At 27.5% G+C, this 21,897-nt stretch overlaps 1 protein-coding gene across 3 annotated transcripts in view; it reads right to left on the bottom strand.

Moving 5' to 3' along the window:
* Positions 1 to 21,897, bottom strand: part of LOC142320246 (aristaless-related homeobox protein-like) — a 430,467-nt gene that overhangs the window by 205,896 nt on the left and 202,674 nt on the right. For 2 of the 3 annotated variants that reach the window (XM_075357944.1, XM_075357946.1), the window contains exon 1: positions 6,956 to 7,003. The exons of the other annotated variant lie outside the window; for it this stretch is intronic. The gene's annotated coding sequence lies outside the window, so the exon portion shown is untranslated. Of the gene's footprint in view, positions 1 to 6,955; positions 7,004 to 21,897 lie in introns of those variants that run through there. 3 annotated transcript variants of the gene reach the window in all.

The following is a 21,897-nucleotide window of genomic DNA, read 5'->3' as shown; positions in this document are numbered from 1 at the left end:
ATATATATAAAAGTTTAATTATTAAATAATCATGTATATGAAACCTTAAGATCTACGTACGAAGCACAGGCTATTTTTGTAAACGTCATTCCGGACAAAATGGTGCCTGTGTTACATCGATCTATACGGTATTACTATATTTACTATTATACTATGTATAATAATACATACTGTAGGTAAAAACGTAAAATGAAAAAATCTATGTAACATAACAGATTGTTATCAGTGAAAAAATCACTTTTATCAGATTTCATTGTAATATCAGTTTTATTTATCTCTTTATTCGGTAATTCGTAATTTTATGACAAATTAACGCGATTCTATATTATTATTATTCTAAAACTTAATGAAATTATAACACTACAACTATCCTTTCGGGTAGCGAAAAAACTTAGCTGAGTAACTGTAATTACAGATATATGACTGCAGAAATATAACATAATGCATTAATGACCAAAAACTTAGGAAATTATACTGGAAATTGATGTTATATTGCCTTTAAATATTTGATTAGTTAGGTTATCAAGATTATATTACCAAGATTGCTTGTTTTAACTATTCCTAGAAGCATGGAAACTATTTAAGAATAGATATAGTAGAGTAATTTTTCGGTTTAGGAGAAGGAAAATTTTTCATGTCCATCAGGAATTGAACACGAATATTGGCAAATACACTTGAAGAACACAGACGGTATTACATCCAGCTTAGTGAGATGAACTAAAAAAAAAATTATCTTTGCCTGTTATTTGAAAAAAGAACCAGGAAAGATAAAAAAAATTTGTAATTTTTATAATTTTTTTTTTATGGAAGATTTCAGGTCATTCGCGAATGTGACGAGGTAACATATTTCGAGTTCTGAATGGCGTACGGTTTTGCTACGAAATTTGAAAATTACTAGTGAGCCAACAAAACCTGCTCCATCCGACAATATACTACCCTTTTAGCATAATATATCCTTCCTTCATTTTTTTTGTAGTATTATGTATTATTCTGCTATTTTATTGTACTATAATTGAATGTGATATTAGTAAATATGTGTATTTTATAATTAATTATACGGTTAAAATATTACTAAAAATTAATTATATTTGAACTAATTAAATATCAAAATTAGAAATTAAACGACATATACTTTAATAGAATTACACTTATTTACTTCATCATATAATTATGAAATTATTAATGTATGTTCTGAAATAGATTTACGGTCTTTCTCACTACGCCTATGTTGAAATTATCTAGCCCATGTCAGGTTTTTCATGATTTTTTCTGGCTGTACTGAAAGAAGAAAAAACCTCCGACGGGTTTTGATGCAATTTCTTTAATAAATCTCTTTAAATTTCCTTATTTTCTGTGTCTGCAATCTGATACTTAGCCCCCAGCTGTTGTTTTATCATACATTTGAATCGAAATAATATGCCAAATCGTCGTTCCCGATTATTCAAATCTATCTGCTTTTTTTCACGTGATCATACATATTACATTATCTACCGAGTTTTCAGATTTAATATTTTGTTTTTCACCGTGGATTTAAATCGATTCATTTCGCTTGAAACCAAAATAAAAATAATATAGAAAAATATCAACTCCTACTATAACTTATTCATGAATGATAAACTGATCACAAATCGAGATTATAAGAAGCGACATCAGCGGAAAAGTACTCCACTCTCAAACAATAAGTGAAAGTTATTATTTTATAGATGTCAAATTATAATTAGTTTAAGATAATTGTTATTTATTTTGTCTACGATTCTTTCTATTGATATATGCCAGTTCTTTATCAGGGTATTTAAAGAGAGGGTGATTCATTTGTTATGACTAATTGGTTTACTCGACAGGAAACGTTCACAAATTATGCGTCATTACTTGTCTGTTCGTTGGTTTATTATTTCATAAATAATAGATTTTGACTAGATTTGCAGCTTTTGTTATTAAAAAAAAACTGAGGAAAGTAAATTTTTCATATTAACAACAATTAATTTTGTTAATATATTAATTTCAAAAAAGTTGAAAAACTAGTTCAAGGGTAATAGTTTAGTACAATAGTAACAGTAGTATATTGCGATAAAATTACACTTAACATCTGTATGCGGTAACAACTTCTGTGAAGGACTATAAATAGTATATTGTATTCTGGTTTGTGAAAACCGGAAATGTTCTTAGAAGTTCTGATTTACGGTTTGACACCTACCGGGCAGCAAGCGTCAAATTCCGTGGCGACATCTATACCTATAATTTAATGTTTGTTTTTAAAAGATTCAAGGAGAATTCTGTAATACCTCTGTTCCAAGTTCGTCAAAGAAATAGGCCAAATTAAAGGAAATGATATCGAAAATTGATGCTGTATTTCATCGATTATTTAATTTTTATCGTTTCTACTGTTTTTTTATTCAGAAAATAATGTTTCAAAAATGAATTTCGGAACAGACAAATCAGTACTCGTTATAACAATCGGATTTACCGGACCCAGTTGATATTCTTCTGATGAAAATTCTACATATATTTTCTGGATGTCTGTTTTAGCTTGCTTTCACCAAATGACTCATAGTAACATCTTAAAATGGAATCATCATCTTTTTAATTTATAAAAAAAACTTATACGAAGCACTTTTGTTGTTACTGGATACAAAAAAGAGTTAATTTACCGGCGAGAAGTTTATAATACTATTAACTCCGGATATCATATACAGATGTTCTCTTTCTATTTTGTCTAGCAAAGAGACTTCTGCTGTAAACACAACTAATATATTTTTCGTAAGTTCATATCTTAATGATTTGTTTTACTAGATCTTATATATATATTTTTTTTTTAATCAGTACTTAATTAACCAATCCTATACAGCTTACAGTTAACCGTTTACGAATGAAAACCTTTTACTAATCAGATATGAAATATTATCGTAATCTGGATTTCCGGAAACTATGCACGTTGTTGCTGATAATAATCCAAAGAAAAAAAATCTGATGTAGGCACTATAAGACTACCTTGTATGCCTATTAAATTAAATTTATACATTTTTCTTTTTTAATGAAAAGTACATAAAATTTTATCTCATAATAACTTCTGATATTTTTTCATTTTATTTTTTTTATTATTGTTAATATTGAATTATTATTTATCGTAAAAATTTTTTTATAATCAAACGTTAATAATTGTTAATAAATCAATATATTTAAATTAAAAAAAAGGAGATGAAGTCTGATTCGAACCGATGTGCCTTCCCCTCGTAAGATCCAAATATATCATTAATTAAAATTTTATTTGTCTATAACTCTGGAACTAATGAAAATAAGTACCCCTTTTGAAATATCGTTGAAAGGCTCTCAATGAGGGCTTATTACCGCAGTTAAGAAAATGTCTAAAATCCAATTTGTTTGGATTTTGGGCTTTTTGTACACTTTTGGTTCAGTCGTTTGCGCTCAAAAGGAGAGGTGCACAACTAGATGTTTCAGCAGTCCTAAATCCAAAATTTCAACATCCCACGGCTAATCGTGTTTGAGTTGTACGAGATATGTACGTTCGTACGTAAAGACGTCACGCCGAAGCTAGTCAAAATGGATTCAGGGATGTTCAAAATGGATAGTTCCGTTGAATTCTAAAACCAAAATTCTTCGCGATCACAATAATTCCTTTACTTCATGCAAGGAAGTAAAATATAGTGTATTATGTTTTGTATTTTTATGGGCAAGCCCTCTAAACAGATATGTAGAAAATGTTTTCAGTTTAATCCCCTTTTTTTTAAATCCATTACATAATAATAGTTTGAAAAAATATTACACACGACTGACATTCTATCCATTCTTGGAATTCTACCAGAAGAATAGAGTTTTTACTAAATAGGCATATTAATTACTCGTATTACAGGAAAACATTACGGAACACCGTAGAATCTAACAGATACCTTAATATGTTTAATATACCCTTAATCCCAATTAAAAGTTAGAATAATCCCACATTGTATGATGCAAAAGTTGGGATTTCAAGTTATCTTTACAATTAAGAATGCAAAAATAAGATCTCTTCTAAAGATTGAAATTTATGCAATCAGTATAAGAAATAAAAAACATTTTTGTTTCAATTTGTTTATTCTACGTACTAGGACCCTATAAAAAAACGGTTCCAAATACATTCCTACCATAACCTGCAGCTACTAAAAACTTGTGCGAGAACTGGTTTATCAAAACAAACTAGCACGTAAACCAACGAGTAGTGCTGAGAGCTAAATTACAATTAAACAGTTAATTCGCTTGATCTGAAATCTTAATTATAATAATAAATTAGTTTAACATCTATTAGTAAATTTATCTGAATAAGCTGTAATATATTAAAAATGAACCTATTTTGTTATTACACACGTGCATACTAGTAAAAGAAGCAGTGTAGGGGCATTACATCTGTTTTTACTATAAAAAAACCATAATAAAATTAATGAAGGATAACAACTTTCAAATATTAGCTTAGAGACATGCGCTTCTGATCATTGAATTAGTTTCGGAATAAAAAATTGTATTTTTAAATTAAATGATCGCGGCCTTTTTTAACACTTTTTCATTTTATTCTGATTACATCTCAACCCGTCCGTTGGTTAGGTATCTCTAAGTAACTAAATAAATTTTTAGTGTAAGTCAAAATAAAGTAATCCCCTGCTTGTTTGTTAATTTCAGTTTTTAAGAATGTTTGATCAAAATCATCATATATATACATGATAATATTTTTTATTAAAAATAATTTATATGTCTGTAGTCAAATTTCCTGCAAAAAAGTAAATAAATGGGTAAATTCCTACAAATTTACCTATTTGTTACTGTCATTAAAAAAGTACCAATCAAATGATAATAATACGTCGTTAATGTTTCATTGTATTTATCTTCTGTAAAGTAATAACCTGTATCATAAATGTTGGTTCTGTTTTGAACACGCTTACAAAATCTTATAAAGTTTTGTATCCGATCAGTTTAATTTATTGTGTGAAATTAAAAATGGTTTTATTTTTTTATGTAATCTAAACCTTTTAATATTAAAAATATATATCCTCATATACTAAACTGCTCAAAAATTAATACTGTATATTACGCTTTTTATTTCTAAATTATAATTTTACAGTACAGCTATAAGTTGTGCTATATTTCGGCAAACGGTCTTGCCCAGCATCAGATAGACCGGTCTTGGTCGATTCTAAAATACTATTGTTAACGAATCCAATAAGAAAGAGATCAATTTAAAGTTAAAATTTTAATTTAAAAATTACGTTAAAAATTGAGTTATAATAATTTTATACAACAAAATCCTTCAAAATCATACAACAGGTCTCCAACAACCAAATCGTACTGGTATCGATTCACACGACCGCTCATATAAGTAATTACCATTATAATAATGAATACAAACAACTTAAAAAGTATATTTGATAAAAATTATAATAACAGGTACGAATGAACGCATATTCTTACCACATCTTTCTTACCAGTAAATACTCGCTGAATAAAGATGCATTTATTAACGCAGAAAAAATACACATATTAATATATCCTAAGGTACTAGTAACTGTTATTAAAAAAGTATAAAATTTAAATTTAATTTCTAAACGACGTTCAAGTGAAAGTTTTATAAATGTACCTTATAAACATCAGTAGATCTACATCTAACGTAATTAACAGAAATAAAGATAATTAACAGAAATATTATTCACTGATAAGAGATCTACATGAAGTTCATAACTTAAACTGTTTTTTTTTAATTTGTTAATAAATAAAACCGATTGTAGAATCAACCAAAATATCTTTAAAAAAATTATATGCACTCTTAAATTGTAGCATCACTTTATCTCATGGATATTTCGTTATATTTACGTGTATAACTAACGAACCAGTCTACTTGTATACTACATATAGATTACTGCTATATATATCAAGCCATACACAATTATATTTATAAAGGACATACGAGAAATTAATTACTGATTAATGATTACTGATAATTACAATTCCTTGTGTATAAATTAAACTGAAGGGTAACTCTGTAGAATACAAAAAAAAAATACATAAAAAATATCAATAATTTAATAGTCAGTTAGGCTTAGAGTTTAATATATTTCATATTTAATTTTATAAATTAATTAGAAGTAATTTACCATACTCGTTAATCTGTGCAAATTGTGAACTTAGTACTGATAACGCTGACAAAACCAATTCATGTACAAGTTTTCAATTAAATTTATGAAAAAAGATCTAATTTTTATCACAATTAGCAAAAAAAAAAATCTAAAAGAGAAATAAACATAGTGTAAGACTGGCTTAAGATCTACCAACGTTAAAAAAATGCGTGCTTACAGGATGTTAATTAAAATAGTACCAAAATTTTAATACTAGAATAAACTAAAGTTATGATTTTAATGTAAAAATATATTTGCCACTGCCTCCTCGCAATTTATACCATAGCCTACGAAGATTATAAAAATATATATCAATAATCTAAATAAATTTTTCATTTATAGGTTATGTTAATTTTAAACAAAATTTGTAAATCAGTTAACTGAACTATTTTAAATAACCGACAAGTCTTTTTCTTTAATTGATATTTTAATTTAAATAACCGTTTTCTATTAAAATTGATTTTATTATAAATACAAATATATAAAATAATGAATTTTCAAAATGTAGAATATTTTTAATTTAAAAGAATTTTAAAATTGGAAATTAAAAATAAAAAAAATAAAATAAACAAATAATATTATTATACCATGCACAGAATTGCGATTATTTTATCCAAACAGCGTCATATTGAAGAGAAAGTGTGAATGTAAACACTGTAAATGTTACATTAATTATACCTAATTGGGATGTCAAAGAAGAGACATGACAATGGGGTCGGGTGACCGCTGCGTGTCTCGGACCGATAACTCGGGCATAGTGAGAGGAGGGTGGCACATAAATTTTCGATTTGATATCTTACCTGTTTAAATAACGTACAGAGCAGGCAGAATCGACGCAAACCAACACGACTCGAACAAGGGTCAGAGCGAACTGAACCGGCTAGCGATCGATGCATACCCCCACCTTTTACCGGTAACCAATGATAGAACCCGCCCGCCATTCTAACCGACCAATCCTTCTCTTCTTTACATTACTGGCAATTTCTGTCTCTTCCTACTTTTTAAGTGTTTTTTTCAACCTTCATCACGATCGCTTTCCGACTAATGGGGATATCCGAGTAGGCAGATGGCGTGGCGTGTTCTTTGCTCCAGACTTGCGCCACTACATATTCTATAACTCGGCCGGTCTATCTCTTATTCACCGTCATCCTATCTCTCTCGTGCGCTCTCTCTACCTTCTCGACATGACTCGGCCGGCCATACTTGATCTGTATATGATCATGACGTCACCAAACAATTGTAAATATTTCTGGAAAAATATTGACAGTGTAACCGAACACTTCATTTATGTCTTTATTTAATTTATACGCTATAATTTTCGACTTCATCTTATTATATCCTTCTCATGCAGTTGTTTTTTTTCTATCTACATTTTCTACGTTAATAATAGCTTTCCTATACCGCGTTTTTCAAAAGTATTCAGAATACTTTTTATTCTAGTAGAATAAAATCTACTAGTTTCATCTTCTCGTAATTTTTCGTCTAATAACTTGAAAAATACCTTTTTAACCTTAAAAAGTAGTAGCTGTTAAACTGTTATATGTAGCTGATTTTTAAAAAATAATTTTCTCTGCATTTCTTCTTGGGCAAATTTGGAAGAGATTTAAGCCTTCATCCGATATTTCCCGTCGTAAAGGTAATATGTTTAAAATTTCGTTGGAATAATTGTTTAAATGATTAAATTGAAGCACAGACACAAAACAGATCGTATTTATATTTTTCGTAATAAATTAAAGTAGATGATCCTAAAGGATACGAACGCAAATAATATCGAAAGTGTCCGTTTATTAATTAACAAATATTTATACCATCTGTAAACGGAAAAAATAAAAATATATCATTAACATTGATTAGATATTGAGCCTTCAGTAGTAATTTTTGGTAATTGTGAGCCTAAACGTCCTCAACCTTAATCTTTTTCAAATTGAAGTATGCTGATATATATGTTATATAATTAATAAAATTACAAGTTTCAAATGTTGTAAGAAAGAAAATATCTCATTATTCTTCCTCAGAATCTGTAATGGCAGTAGCGTTGTTAACTGAAATCCAATTGTTTGCGTATATAAAAATAAAATCACCTACACGTATAACTAATTGAATATAATTTTTATTTTTAACGTTAATCAGACTAGGTTTGCGAACGTAGCTTATGTTTGATTAGATTATGTGATTCCGTGTAATGACGTATCGCGCACTATATCAATATAACCTAACCAAGCATAACCAACGCTCGCTTCGCTCGCTAAATTCGTCTAATTAACGTTAAATATACATAGTTTACCTATTTAGGTGGCCAATAGACAGCTTCATCGTATCCTGACTGTATGATGGAGTTGCCCAAAACAGCTGATAACAACGCTACTGCCATTACGGTTTCTGAGGAAGAATACTAAGGTAATTTCTCTCTTCCGACTTTTGAAGCTTGTATTTTTATTAATTATATAACATATTTTTCAACATGTTTGAATTTGCAAAAGATTAAGGTTGAGGACGTTCAAGCTTACAATTACCTAATTTTTTATTCAGATTAACTTTCATTTGTGAATAATTTTTATATCAAAATTAATTTTTTAGTAAAAGTGTATGATGGAAAAAATGTTAACAGTTAAGTTTCTGAATCTGAGCATAAAATATTTGAGATCTATATTTTTAAAAATAAGGATTTTTTTGGTATAAGTACTTTCTGAATGGTCTGTGTAGTTTAATCCTTTTTATTATTAATCTCAAAAATAAAGCAGATTTTATATGTAGAGAAATTAAACGCAATATTCCTTTATAGATAGAACTATTTTGTACTTCACCGAATAAAGGATGCTAAAGTGTTTACTCTGGAATGAACATTCCAAATTTCTTAAAAATTGACCGAATAATAAAGGAAGAGGAAAGTAAAGTATTTGTACCATTATAATTCCAGAATGGATGCACCAGCGTTTCTAAAATGTATATCAAAAGATTCATCTCAATCGTCCAAATGGTAATCGATATATGAAAATTTAAATGAAAAAAAATAATAATTACGGATAATAACTGATGCTTTTTCTAAGTCTAGTAATTGTTTGAAATTTATTTAGTGGAATGTTAAAAAACATGTTTAAAAATGAATATATAAAATCATTACGGATTATGTAACAATATAATAACAAATTAGTGAAAGAAAAAGTATACAAAAATAACTAAAATAAACTTAAAGATTTTTTAATAATTTTTTTTTTTAAATCATAAAAACTAGTGTATATATTTTAAAAAACGATAAATTGAAGTTTTGTAAATTTTATAAAGTAAAAACATCATAAATTAAACAAACTATAAACACAAAAATAAAAGAAAAACTACAGGGATTTGGATATTGTTTGAGAAAAAAAATATATTGTCATACAGCTGTCTGATTTTTAACTATTTGTTTTAATTGTTAAAAAACCTCAAACATACAAAACTTTGTTGAAATTTAAAAAGGCTGATTTTGAGGATTATTACTGAAAGAAAAAATAAAAATGAAAAAAATGCATGTTATAAATAAAACAAATATGTTAAAAATAATAATTTTTAGTATATGAAAGAATTTTTGACTTCTCATTTTTTTCGGTTTCAATATCCCTCCAATATAAATCATGTTATTTTCACATAAAATAATATTAGAAATTACATATTTATTTTTGCGTTCGTGTGTCGACATAATTCAAATAGCATAAACTATAATGTAGTTGTTTTAATAGCCGGATATGTTGTAAAATTGTATATCCAGAGCTTTTATTTATAATGTAACAGACATTTGTTTATTTGCTAGAAAATTGTTTGGTTGTGTGTTCCTTGTTAAAAAAATTGTGACTCGATTAATTCAAGATGCAGTTCTTTATTAAATTTATTTGAATATTTTAATGAAATTAAAGTTATATAAAGTTTTCAATACGTTTCCTACAGTTTACTTTTCTAGTTTTAAAATTACATCAAATTAAAAACGAATGACTTTCATGGTGTCGTTTCTTTGCTACCTTTCCTCAATTTCCTAGATTAAAATAATATTTTTTTACGCATATATTTTGTCAATTTCATTAACGAAACACCGATCGTTTAATGAAATATTAATTTATTTCATACTTTAAGTAACCAATATGTTTGATTATTGTTGTTGAACATTCCTCAACCTAGTCACCCGTATTACTATGCCGTACACTCCAGATGACCGTGTTTTTTACTTATTGTAACCTGTCGAGTTTAATTTCAGAAATAATTTTTAAAAAGAAAGCCATTATATTATTTTGTTTAAAGTGTATTTTCCATCAGATATCGTATTATAATAGCAAACACAAAATTTCTACTCATTAATAGAGGAAGTAACCAACAGGGGATGTAGAAACATAAGCTGCATGATTAAAATTAGACTGCGAAAGTATGCTTTCCTGTGACAGCATGTTCTCTTTCCATTCAAATAGAGACTTAAAAAAATTATGATATGGCCAAGTATTGGAATAAAACGAAAAAGTGTAATATACTGAGTAAACAAGAGTATAACTGAGTGTAACAAGTTTTGTCACGAATAATTAAGTGTCAACGCGAGACGGTGTATATAAATTATCGAATCCATACGAAGGATTCAGCCAAAAGATGAAATAAAAAATAGAATAGCAAAAATATTCATCGGTTTGTCTTGTGCAAATTTATAAGGAAATAAACAAAAAAAAATTATCATCAAAAAAATAAATATAAAAAATACAATGAAAAGAACCAAAATACCATTGCAGAAGTGATTTTTTTTAGAAAAATTATTAATTCCATAAAAGTAGTTGGTCTCCAGAGTAGTAAGTTGTTATCGGTTTTCTTATTGTACAATTATTATTAGTTTAATTTAGTACACGTTATTTTTTCATAATTTCCTTTTCTTCAAGCGAAGTAAGATTTTTTCATTTTTTATACAGAATGATTCACAAAGAATGTAAGAAACTTTCAAGACTTGTTCTACTGGTGAAAAAATATAAAAAAGTTTATATAAACATAAGTCCGAAACGCTTCGTTAGCGAATTTCGGCTGGCGAAAGATTTCGCCATGATTTCTGGGCACTTGGTAAAATTAAGCCAGACTTTAATTGTTGCGACCCAAATTAAGGGATAAATTTAAAGGTTTAATATGAGATTTAATTTGAAAAATTGAAAAAGTAACTCCAAGAACTGTATTGGTAATTTTTGAGAAATCTGGGTTAAAGACAAAAGATTATTGGGGGCTAAAAACACGCTATTTTATGTTTGGAATAAAATAATTTTGCTGGATTGGTATAAAACATATAAAAGTTGATTTAAACTTGACTTAACAAAAAACTTGATGTTAAGTAAAATTGTATGAATAAAGTTCATAAAAACTAAATACAAATTTAAGAATTTCAAAGTTTCTGAAATACAAAATATATCAAAATGTGGCTGATTTAAACTAGACTTTAGGCCTAAACGACACCAAATGTTTAATAATACAGATCAAAAGAATTAATTTTAGAAAAATAAACAAAAAAAAAAAAATCAATAAAATAACTTATTAGTCATCTTTAAAATTATTAAAAAATATTTTTTATCGAAAATTTGTTTTTAAACCTCATTTACATGTGATATATATCATCATCATCTAATTGGTCCATTGGGGGACCAATTAAGTTGCTACGATGCAACGTACACATCAAGAAAAAATTTGGGCATGTGGTTACAACATGACTTCCTTGTACGCCTATTCCTTGTACATATACACATTTTTAATGAAAAGTACTTAAAATTTTTTTTCATTAATAACTTCTGATTTTTTTTTTTGTATTATTAATTATTATTTATCGTACATTTTTTTTTACAATCAGAGGTTAATAATTATTAATAAATCAATATATATAAATTAAAAAAAGAAGATGAAGTCTGATTCAAACCGATGTGCCTTCTCCCCTTGTAAGATCCAAATATTTCATTAACTAAAATTTTATTTGGCTATAACTCTGGAACCAGTAAAATTAATTACCACTTATGAGATATATCGTTGAAAAGCTGTTAACGAGGGCTTATTACTGCATTTAAGAAAAAGTCCAAAATCCAAAGAAATTTGGATTTTGGACTTTTTTTGGACACTTTTGGTTCAATCAATTGCAATCAAAAAGGAAGGTGCACAACTAGATGGTACAACAGTACAGTTTTGGCGTGTACGTCCGTACGTACAGCAGTCACGCCAAAACTTGTCAAAATTGATTCAGGGATGGTCAAAATGGATACTTCCGTTGACATCTGAAAACCGACATTTTTCGCGATGAATTTACTTCCTGTACTTCGTACAAGAAAGTAAAAAAAAAATCTGTTTCAATAATTTATTTTATAAGTTAATACTGCCAGCAACAACTATTAGTTTTTGTGATGGGTATGTAAATATATATATTATAAATTACTGTCTGTTACTTCACAGAAAAAAACTCGAGAAACTCGATAAGTAAAGTATATAATCGTACTACTGTCTAAGTTAAAATTCACAGAAGTTTAACAAGGAAAATAAACAGCAACTTATATTACCAGGCCATAATTCATTTATTAACCGTGGGTTTTAATTCATTTTTTTTTTTCATTTACATGTATTTTTAACTTATGATGATAACAAGTATTTTATAATAGTGTATAAAAAAATTCACAGATAAAATTTAATTGTAAATTTTTTTACAGGATTATATTTTTTTATATTTATGCATTATACTTACAATCAACTTATTTGCTTTTAACTACTGCTACTTAATTTTGACCTTTAATACCGATTAAGTATCATCATGTATTCAAAGTAGACACGGTAGTACGGTTAATTTGATTGTAAAAAATAGACAATAAATAAATAAATACGAGTACTTAGAAGCAACTTTGTTCCTAAAAACAAAAGTAATTAAAAAGATATAGGCTTTTCTTAATTAGGTTTTTTACTTATTTTCTAAAAGTTTCCTTTTTATATTCATTATTTTATCACTTATTCTCCTCCTAAGAAAAAATATTATTAAACCTAAAAAATTAAATAGAAAGTGAAAAACTGCTATTAAATTAATCGCGTTATGATACTAATTAGGAATCAGTTAATCTTAATCAAAGAATAGGGAGAAAACCAAAAGATTAGAGATTCAAAGAAAGCAAAAAGAAATGTTATAAAAAATAAAATTAACTAATTAAATTTATAGCATTTATTTTTACGGAATTTGAAACATTTAAACTTTTTATAAAGAAATCGTTGAAAGATGTCTTGTAAAGATATACTGTGAGTAGGCCACGTAAAATTACATAAACTAACAATTGCTCGTGCGGAACGATGACGAGTACAGCAAAAAATTTAAGCAACAAAAGCATAAATTATTCCCCCCATTTACTTATAAAATTTTATCCACTTCGATGAATAACAAATAGGACTATTGTGGAATACTTGAAACTTTTTTGTATTATTTAACTATAATTTATAGCAATTGATACTCAAATAATAAGAAGATTCAGAGTATTATGCAGTAAGCTACTTAAGAAATATGTTTAATTTCGCTAAATGTCCTAATTCGGTAAATATTTCGCAAGCAAATTTTAAAGATTGTAAAGGAACTTTACATCACACAGTATGTGAATGTTTATTTGTTATATATATGTTTTTTGTTTCATATTTTTTCTATTTTCTTAGCCCGTAATAAATATTCCGGCTCACATTTATGACATTTTATTTTTACTTAGGAATTATTAATTTTCACTAATAATTACGGATTAATAAAAATTATCATTAGTTTTATTTTTGCCCATACTAAAATTTGAAAGTAATAACTAAGTTAAATTAAAAACAACAATAACTAATAAAATTGAATACAATTTTTAAAATAGACTACTTTTAGTAGTTAATAATTGAGATAAAAGTATTGAAATTGTTAAATATTAATAACGATCTAATATTTCAAGAAGTCATTTACCCCAAATACACGTCTGCTTTTAACAGGTGTGTGTGTGTGTGTGTGTGTGTGTGTGTGTGTGTGTGTGTGTGTGTGTGTGTGTGTGTACGCATGCAAAAAAAAAGACATAAGTTGAATCTAATTGCAGTAAGTTATATTATTTTTTTCATATAATAGTGATTTTAATTGGTCTTATTTGTAGCCCAGTAAACGGTGATTTAGTAATTCTCGGAATAAGTGATAAATAAATCTAAAATATTTCAATTATTTATGCTTTCTTTTTGTTCTTAAATAAATGATTAAAATAAATATGACTTATACATAGTCTGTTTAACGTATGAATTACTTAAATCTTTAAGAAGTAGTAGTCGATTTTAGACGTTAGAGTTTTTAGGAAAAGTAGCTGCTAATTTAATCGATCGAAAAATAAAAGCTGAAAGATTTTAGTATGATTCTTTGTTGTTTTTAAACAAATGGTATGAAATATAAGTAAGATTAATTCATATCCTTTGTTTAATATAAATATATGCTTAAATTTTTAATGAGTAGTAGTCGAGTTTAGCTGTAAGAGGGATTACGAATGATAACGCTAATTTAGCCGATCGAAAAATAAAGGGTGGATCTATTCTAGTAAAGTAAGGGAATGCTCATGATACTTATTTCGAATCCTTTCGTGGATAATCTTCTTCCATTTTGAATCAGTAAATTTTGTTTTTACAAACAGTCGTAACTGTAATATATCAAACATTCAATAAAAGTATATAGGATTGCATTATTAAACGGCCTATAAATTTAAAATGTGCTATGTTAGGTAGATTTCATAAAAAAGCTACCTATTGTAATGGGTACCATGATTCGACTTCCGGAAAATTTCGACATATCTTCGCGTTTCACATCCCCCAGACCCCAAATACACCGTTAATTCAAACGTTTATATATATTTCACTTTCTTGTGGACACGATAACTGCCGTAATTTTGCGACAATCACTTTCAAATTTATACATAAAATATAACGACCCAAAATCTCGGTCGATTTCGTTAATCGGACCATGATTGGACCATTTGAATCGGATTTGATTGGATCGGACCATGATGGCTTTTTCGAAAAAACAAAACATCGCTACAACTTTTTTATTAAGTAAAATATCGAATTCATTTAAAGTTCATACTATTCTTTGGATAAGGGCCTAAAACTTATCTAATACAGTTTTTTGATATCACCAACCACTGGCCCAGGGAGTGGAAAAAATAGGGTTTCGAAGATAAAAAAAAATCATACCTTCCTTAATAGGCACAGCGTCGAATCGGTTTAAAGTGATCGTTAGTCCTCTAAACATTACCTAAAACCTTTGTCTAAAACTTTTGTCTAAAAAATGTTTGATGTGACCAACTCTTACGGCAAGGGATGACAAAAATGTTGCTGGAATTGTAAGAAGATGGCTTGTCGTATGCTAAACATGTGAAACTTTTTTTCACATGCAACCATTGTCGTATTGAGTAAATTTGAAGTTTTTGTTAACTTTAAGATGGAAATCTTTTTTATCCCATACTTAGCACCGGTGAAATCTACCTCCACCTTCCGGCATGCCGAAAGAAATTTTTTTTAATTATATGTAAATGATTAAAATATAGGTATAATTTTGATGGGTTAGAAATTTATAGTGTTAGAGCCAAAAACTTATTTTAAAATCTAAAACGATTATTTCGTAATGGTACAGATTAGATTGGTTAGTTTCAAATTTATTTATATTTTCTACTTATAATTTTCAATAATTTTATCTCTAATAAAATTATTGAAAAATAATCTTAATAAAACTGAAAATTCCTCGGGCGGGTAAGATGCTTTATAAATTATACAATCCCCAGGACTTCCTTCCTGAAAATGAGTAACATCAATTGTAATATTCAACATCGAACAAAATTAAGTTAAGCTGTTTATTTTTAAAAAGGTTTTTGCAGATTTTTTAGCTTGTTATGTATGATCTTCAAAGTAAATAATATCCATTAATTTAATTGTTTTTTATTTCAACGCATAAGGACCATCAAGAATGAATAGTTTAATTAAATAAAATCAAGACTTCACATTTATTTTACATTTACTTTGCAATAAAATTTTATGTAATTGTCAACATGAAAAAATAAATTAAACTGTTAAATCCTAACCTAATAAATTTAAATATTAAGCCCAAAGTTGTTACGGGTCATCCATCCTAGGAGGTAGAAATGTGATATTTATATGGTAGCAAGTTTTTTATGATTACATATTAAGGTCGACGCCAAGAATTAGAGATAATGAAGAACTTTTTTTTGTAGGATAAAATATTCGATCGTTTTTTATTTGAAGATACAGTCTGTTATGGTCTAATGAAGTTTGTTATTAAAATATTTAAGTCCAAATTATATATGTTTGATAATAGCTACATGACGAGTGAATCTTTCCTAATGATAAAAAAGGTTACACCTGTCAAACATAAAAAGCTGCCGTAATAGGTCAAATAAAAACAAAAATTGTAGCAAATTTTACAAAATATAGAATAAATTAAATACGGGTCAAGAAGTTTCAGGAAATCTATAAATCACATTGAGAATTCTTCATGTTCCCTGTAATATTTTTTTAAATGTTTTTGTTTTTTGAAAAGCTAATTCTCTTACTTGCAATTACTTAAACGAAGGGCTTTCATAATCAATGAACCTAAGCGGATTATAACTTTCCTAAGATACTTCAATTAAACATTTTAGGACTTGATTGAACAAATTTTTCGGACTAAATTTTCTACAGATATGATATTTAAAACTAGTATTATCGACTAAGGGTTTGTAGACCGATTGAGAGGGTTTATCTTCGACGTATGACGAGTAAATTCAATGAAGTAGAAAGTATGAATAAGCTTTTGTAATTATTGAAAAAGTGTTTATTTCTAAAAGTACCAACACTGATGAAGTCTGTTTTCGACATAAAAATAAATCTCATTAAAATTTGGTAAATGTAATCGAATGAAATAGGCTATTACTTTATGTCGCAAAAGTCTGGGGATTACTTTTTGTAATAGATGTAGAAAAAAATTTAAACTTTAAAATTGTACAATAATCTATAAACGGTTTATCATCTGTTGTGTATAAATAGCGGTATAAGAGGTTTGTAAAAAGACGACTCGGCTTATGCGGACAGGTAGATAAGACATTTCTGTAAGTAATCTACCAGAAAACAATTATTTCCATTAGTATGACAAGGTCGTGTACTATGCAATCTCTATTTAAGTTAGATGATGTTTTCTATGCCGTAATCATTGCGATGTAGAGTGCCCCAATTGCTGAAGCAGTTCCTTTCTGTTTATTGTTTCCCCCCCCCCCCTCTGATTCGTCCTACCCGCTTCTCTCTTTTTACTTCTTATTCATCAAAGAGATAAGACCTGTCACTTAAATAACCGAGATAACTTAGTTAAAATAGTTGAAAGATTTCTCCTATTACAAACTGTCGAGTTTCAATTAGTTACAAGTAATAACGATTTACTAACTAGAACTCGTACAGACTTCATGCGTTGCTGAACTTTTACACACAGTTAAGAGCATAAGTTTCACAATTTTTAATTATAAATTGTTTTTGTTTTTTGTTTTTTTTTTTGTTTAATAAATCTTCATGATGTAGAATAGATACTTTCTTCATAATTTAGTATGTAATACTAAAATTTTAAAACAGCCTTTCATTTAGGTTTATTCTGTTTCTTTTTTTCTAATTATTTTTTACGTGATAAATGTTACATGATTTAGTTTCATTATGGTGAAGTGTTTTTTTTTTGTTTGTTTAATTAAATATAGAATTGTTTTATTAAAATGGGTAACTGATTGTTAATTTTTTCATTCCATTTCTATAACTTTACAGACCGGTATACTAATTGAAAGAAGTTTTAGAGTTATTATATTTTATACGAAATAATTAGAATACGGTTGATAATTTTATCTATCATATCTATAATAATTAAATAACTGCATCTTATTTTTCCTAATGTGTACATTGCAATTTGTTCAACTAGTGAACAATAAGCAAGCTCCCTCCATGGCCCAATGAGATGACGATGACATGTAAATGACAGACTCAGGCCGACTATTATACAGACTCAGGCTGACTATTCCTGAGACGTGTATTTAATTGAACACCAGCCACCAAAGTACACTGATATCCTCTATCTAGTATTCAAATCCATACAAAAGTAACTAAATACATCTTAAATAAATATAAATGTAAATTGTCTCGGTTTTTCTTTCCTCCTTTATTATGGCATCGGCCTATGATAAGTGTGTGAGTACTGTAGTCGTTCAAATGATGATCGTATAGATACTATCTGTAGTTTGATGTTAAAAAAATTAAATTCTGTATAAGCTTTATAGAAGTGTACAAATATCTGTTAGTGTCAGTTTTACTTCATAAGACTATATAGAAAGATGTGTTAGAAATTTATGAAATTTAATAAGCGGTTTAGATTTTATTAAATCGTAACTGAAGATATATCGATGTAAAAGCTACATATTGTACAGAAGTGGACTTACTTAAATAATTTTTGGTGGAAAATTTTTATATTATACAAAAATAATATTATTGAAAAATAATAATAATAATAAGTAAATACATTCCTAGATTATTTAAAAATACAGTTACTTATTTTTGAGATTTCTTAGGCTAATTTAATTCGGATTTTGAGGTTATTTCAGAGGTTTATATTGAAAAGCCTCACTTTGAATCAGAGAATGAAAATTCTACAGTGTTACTTTACGTATAGTCATTCAATATTCAAAGAGCGTATCACAGGAATTTTAACGTCGGAAATAATGCACCAGAAGAAATTACTACCCAAATCTTTGTTCGTTTGCAGCATCAGAAATCTATTCACACACACACACACACACACACACACACACACACACACATATATATATATATATATATAAACCAGTTTTTATTAAAATGGATATTCTGATATTTTGGTTTTTCAGCGAATGTACTTTTTCTAAATTAGACATTTATCTTCTAATTAAAATATTACATTTATCTTCTAATATAAAGAAATATTTTGAATGGGTTTAAATCTTGATCCTTTGGGATAGAAATAAAATTTTGTTAAAATATATTAAATTCTGTTCACTTACAATTTAATAAATAATTTTTCTTAAATAAATATATAATAGCCAATAATGATTTTCATTTTTGATGTTTTCAGATTTAAAAATATATTCTATCAAATCGTTTCAGCACAGGGTTAAATTTTTGGGAATTTTTATACGTTTAAGTAATACAACAAATAAATTTAGAACTTTGATTTATAATATAAATATATTAATGTATGTGTATTACATAAATACAAAATCGGTAAAATAATTTTCAGTTTTTCAATTTTAATACGGAACGGTTAATACCTAGGAAGAGCAGCAACTTTACTGCCATTTTTTTAATTTTTTTTAAATACCTACAATGTAAAATTTGATGTTTGTAAAAGGTAAAATATAACTCATTAATTTTCATATTATTGTAAAAGTACCTTCAACTAGATTAAAATAACCTTAGGTTTGGTAGGTCTTTTATTTAGAATTCGTATTAGATTTTATTTACTAAGCTTATTTTAAAAATGTTGGCGCTTATAAACTTCATAAATAATTTAATACTGACATTAATAACTACTCTTTAGATTGTTATTGTACTTTTTATTAACTGATTATATCGTAAAATTATACAGACTATAAAGAGATAAAACTATCTTATATTTTAAACAATTGTTTATATATTTAAACCTACTTCCATTCCGTTTTACAGTTTCACTGGATGGATGATTGTTTTTTATTCTGTTCGGAATGACCCACATATTATTTCATCGAGCTTCATTGGACCTCAAACTTGACTTCTGAGAAATCTTCATTTATTCCTCAATTGAGGAACTTTCCGAGGTTATTACTCACGGTAAAATCACTTTGAAGGTTCGTTGATGCTTGATGATCTGTAAGCCATTCCGAGTAGAATAAAAAAAAAGCAGCCCGATCCGTCCACAGTCTAGAAGGACGAGAAATAGGTTTTTAGCACGCATTTACCTGTAGTAGGAAAGGAAAGAGAAAAACAAGTGGATTGGGGTGATACATATTGTAAATGGGTAAGATTTCAGCCTATTTTTTTAAATATGTAACATTAATTTGTAATAATAATGCTATGGAACAGCACATGTCCACTAGGTTTTTAACTGGAATAGGTTTTAAGCGATTTTTTTTTTAAATATTACTTTGTAATGATAACGCTGTGGAACACCAACGGGCCTCTAGTATGTTTTAATAAAACAAAACTACATTGTAATTTAAAATTAAGCAAGCAAGAAAGATCATAACTGGGGCGACTATTATCCGTTGAATAACCAAAATTTTTATTTTCTTTAACTTATAAAAGGTAAAATTAACTGAAGAGAGAATTATTCAAGTAATATTTTCAAGAGTGTTATTGTAGTTAAATAAATATGTTTGGTATAATTAAAAAATCATACATTTTAATCAAAATCTCTCTTTTGTTCCCTAATTCTAAAGAGAAGCGTATTAACAAGCAAACCAACATAGTAACTGTAATATTCATTCTATTACTGGATAAAGTTATCTATAACTAAAAAAATACTGAATTATTTGGTACTCTTATTAAGACTAAATACATGCTACAAATGTTTAGAACTGATGAAAACATAACTTACAAGATAAATGAGGAAATTTGACTTAAGACGCTAGTTATTTTAAGTAGGCGAAACAATAGAACTAATTATATGTATTGTGTATGCTGGACCCTACAAAAATAATTGTGAATTCGAATAAAATCTCTTCAAAATAATTATAGTCTCCAAATTGTCTACAATTTAATAATAATGTGTTTTGTATAAAACATACACAAGATAGGATCAATTGCTGATCATTATCTTGCAAAAGTATATATAAAAAAATGTTAAAAACCGACTAAAAAATTTCCTTTTTAATTTTTTTTCTTTTTCTGTTTAGCCTCTGGAACAACCGTCAGCTATTACTTCAGAGAATAAATGAGGATGATATGTATGAATGTAAATGAAGTATAGTCTTGTATCTTGTACAATCTCAGGTCGACCGTTCCTAAAATGTGTGGTTAATTGAAACCCAACCACCAAAGAACACTGGTATTCACGATCTAGTATTCAAATCCGTATGAAAGTAATTGCGTTTAGTAGGATTTGAACTTTAAAACTCTCAATTTCGAAATCAGGTGATTTGCGATGACGAGTTCACCATTAAACCAACCCGGTGGGTCTCCGTTTTAAATTTGAACTCACTTAAGTCGGTGAAAAATTAGAACCAAAGAAATACTAACCGTTACTGTCGAATTAAAAAAAAATATTGAAATTCTAAAAAACGAAAAACAGAAAACGAAATCGAAAAAATTTTCCTTAATTTTTAAACAGGAAAAGTGTTATTTTTTACTATGTTTTTTGAAGTCGATTTTAGTTATTTTTTGTTAAAATAATTATATCATTTAAAGTAAGAATATGCTTACTGAAAAAATGTATTTACTAAAGAAAAAACGTTGTTCGTAAGAAATGAAAAAATCATAAGAAGAAATATATGTAATGATGATAAACAAAGAAATAGTATCTTCAAATACTAAATACATCTGATTTAAAGATTTATTTTACGTAGGTTATGTATAAAATCTTATTGAGGAATTACCAAAGGAAATTCCTCTACAAAATAAAGAATCAATGAAATCAAAGTGTATAGAAAAGATTATAACTTACACGTAAAAAAAAAAATATACTCTAATACTGGCGGTAACCTGCTACACTGAT

The sequence above is a fragment of the Lycorma delicatula genome, chromosome 2 (assembly GCF_047948215.1).
Source record: "Lycorma delicatula isolate Av1 chromosome 2, ASM4794821v1, whole genome shotgun sequence".
NCBI lineage: Eukaryota > Metazoa > Arthropoda > Insecta > Hemiptera > Fulgoridae > Lycorma > Lycorma delicatula.
The sequence above is the reverse complement of the archived record's forward strand: the minus strand, read 5'-3'. Positions and strand labels throughout refer to the sequence as shown.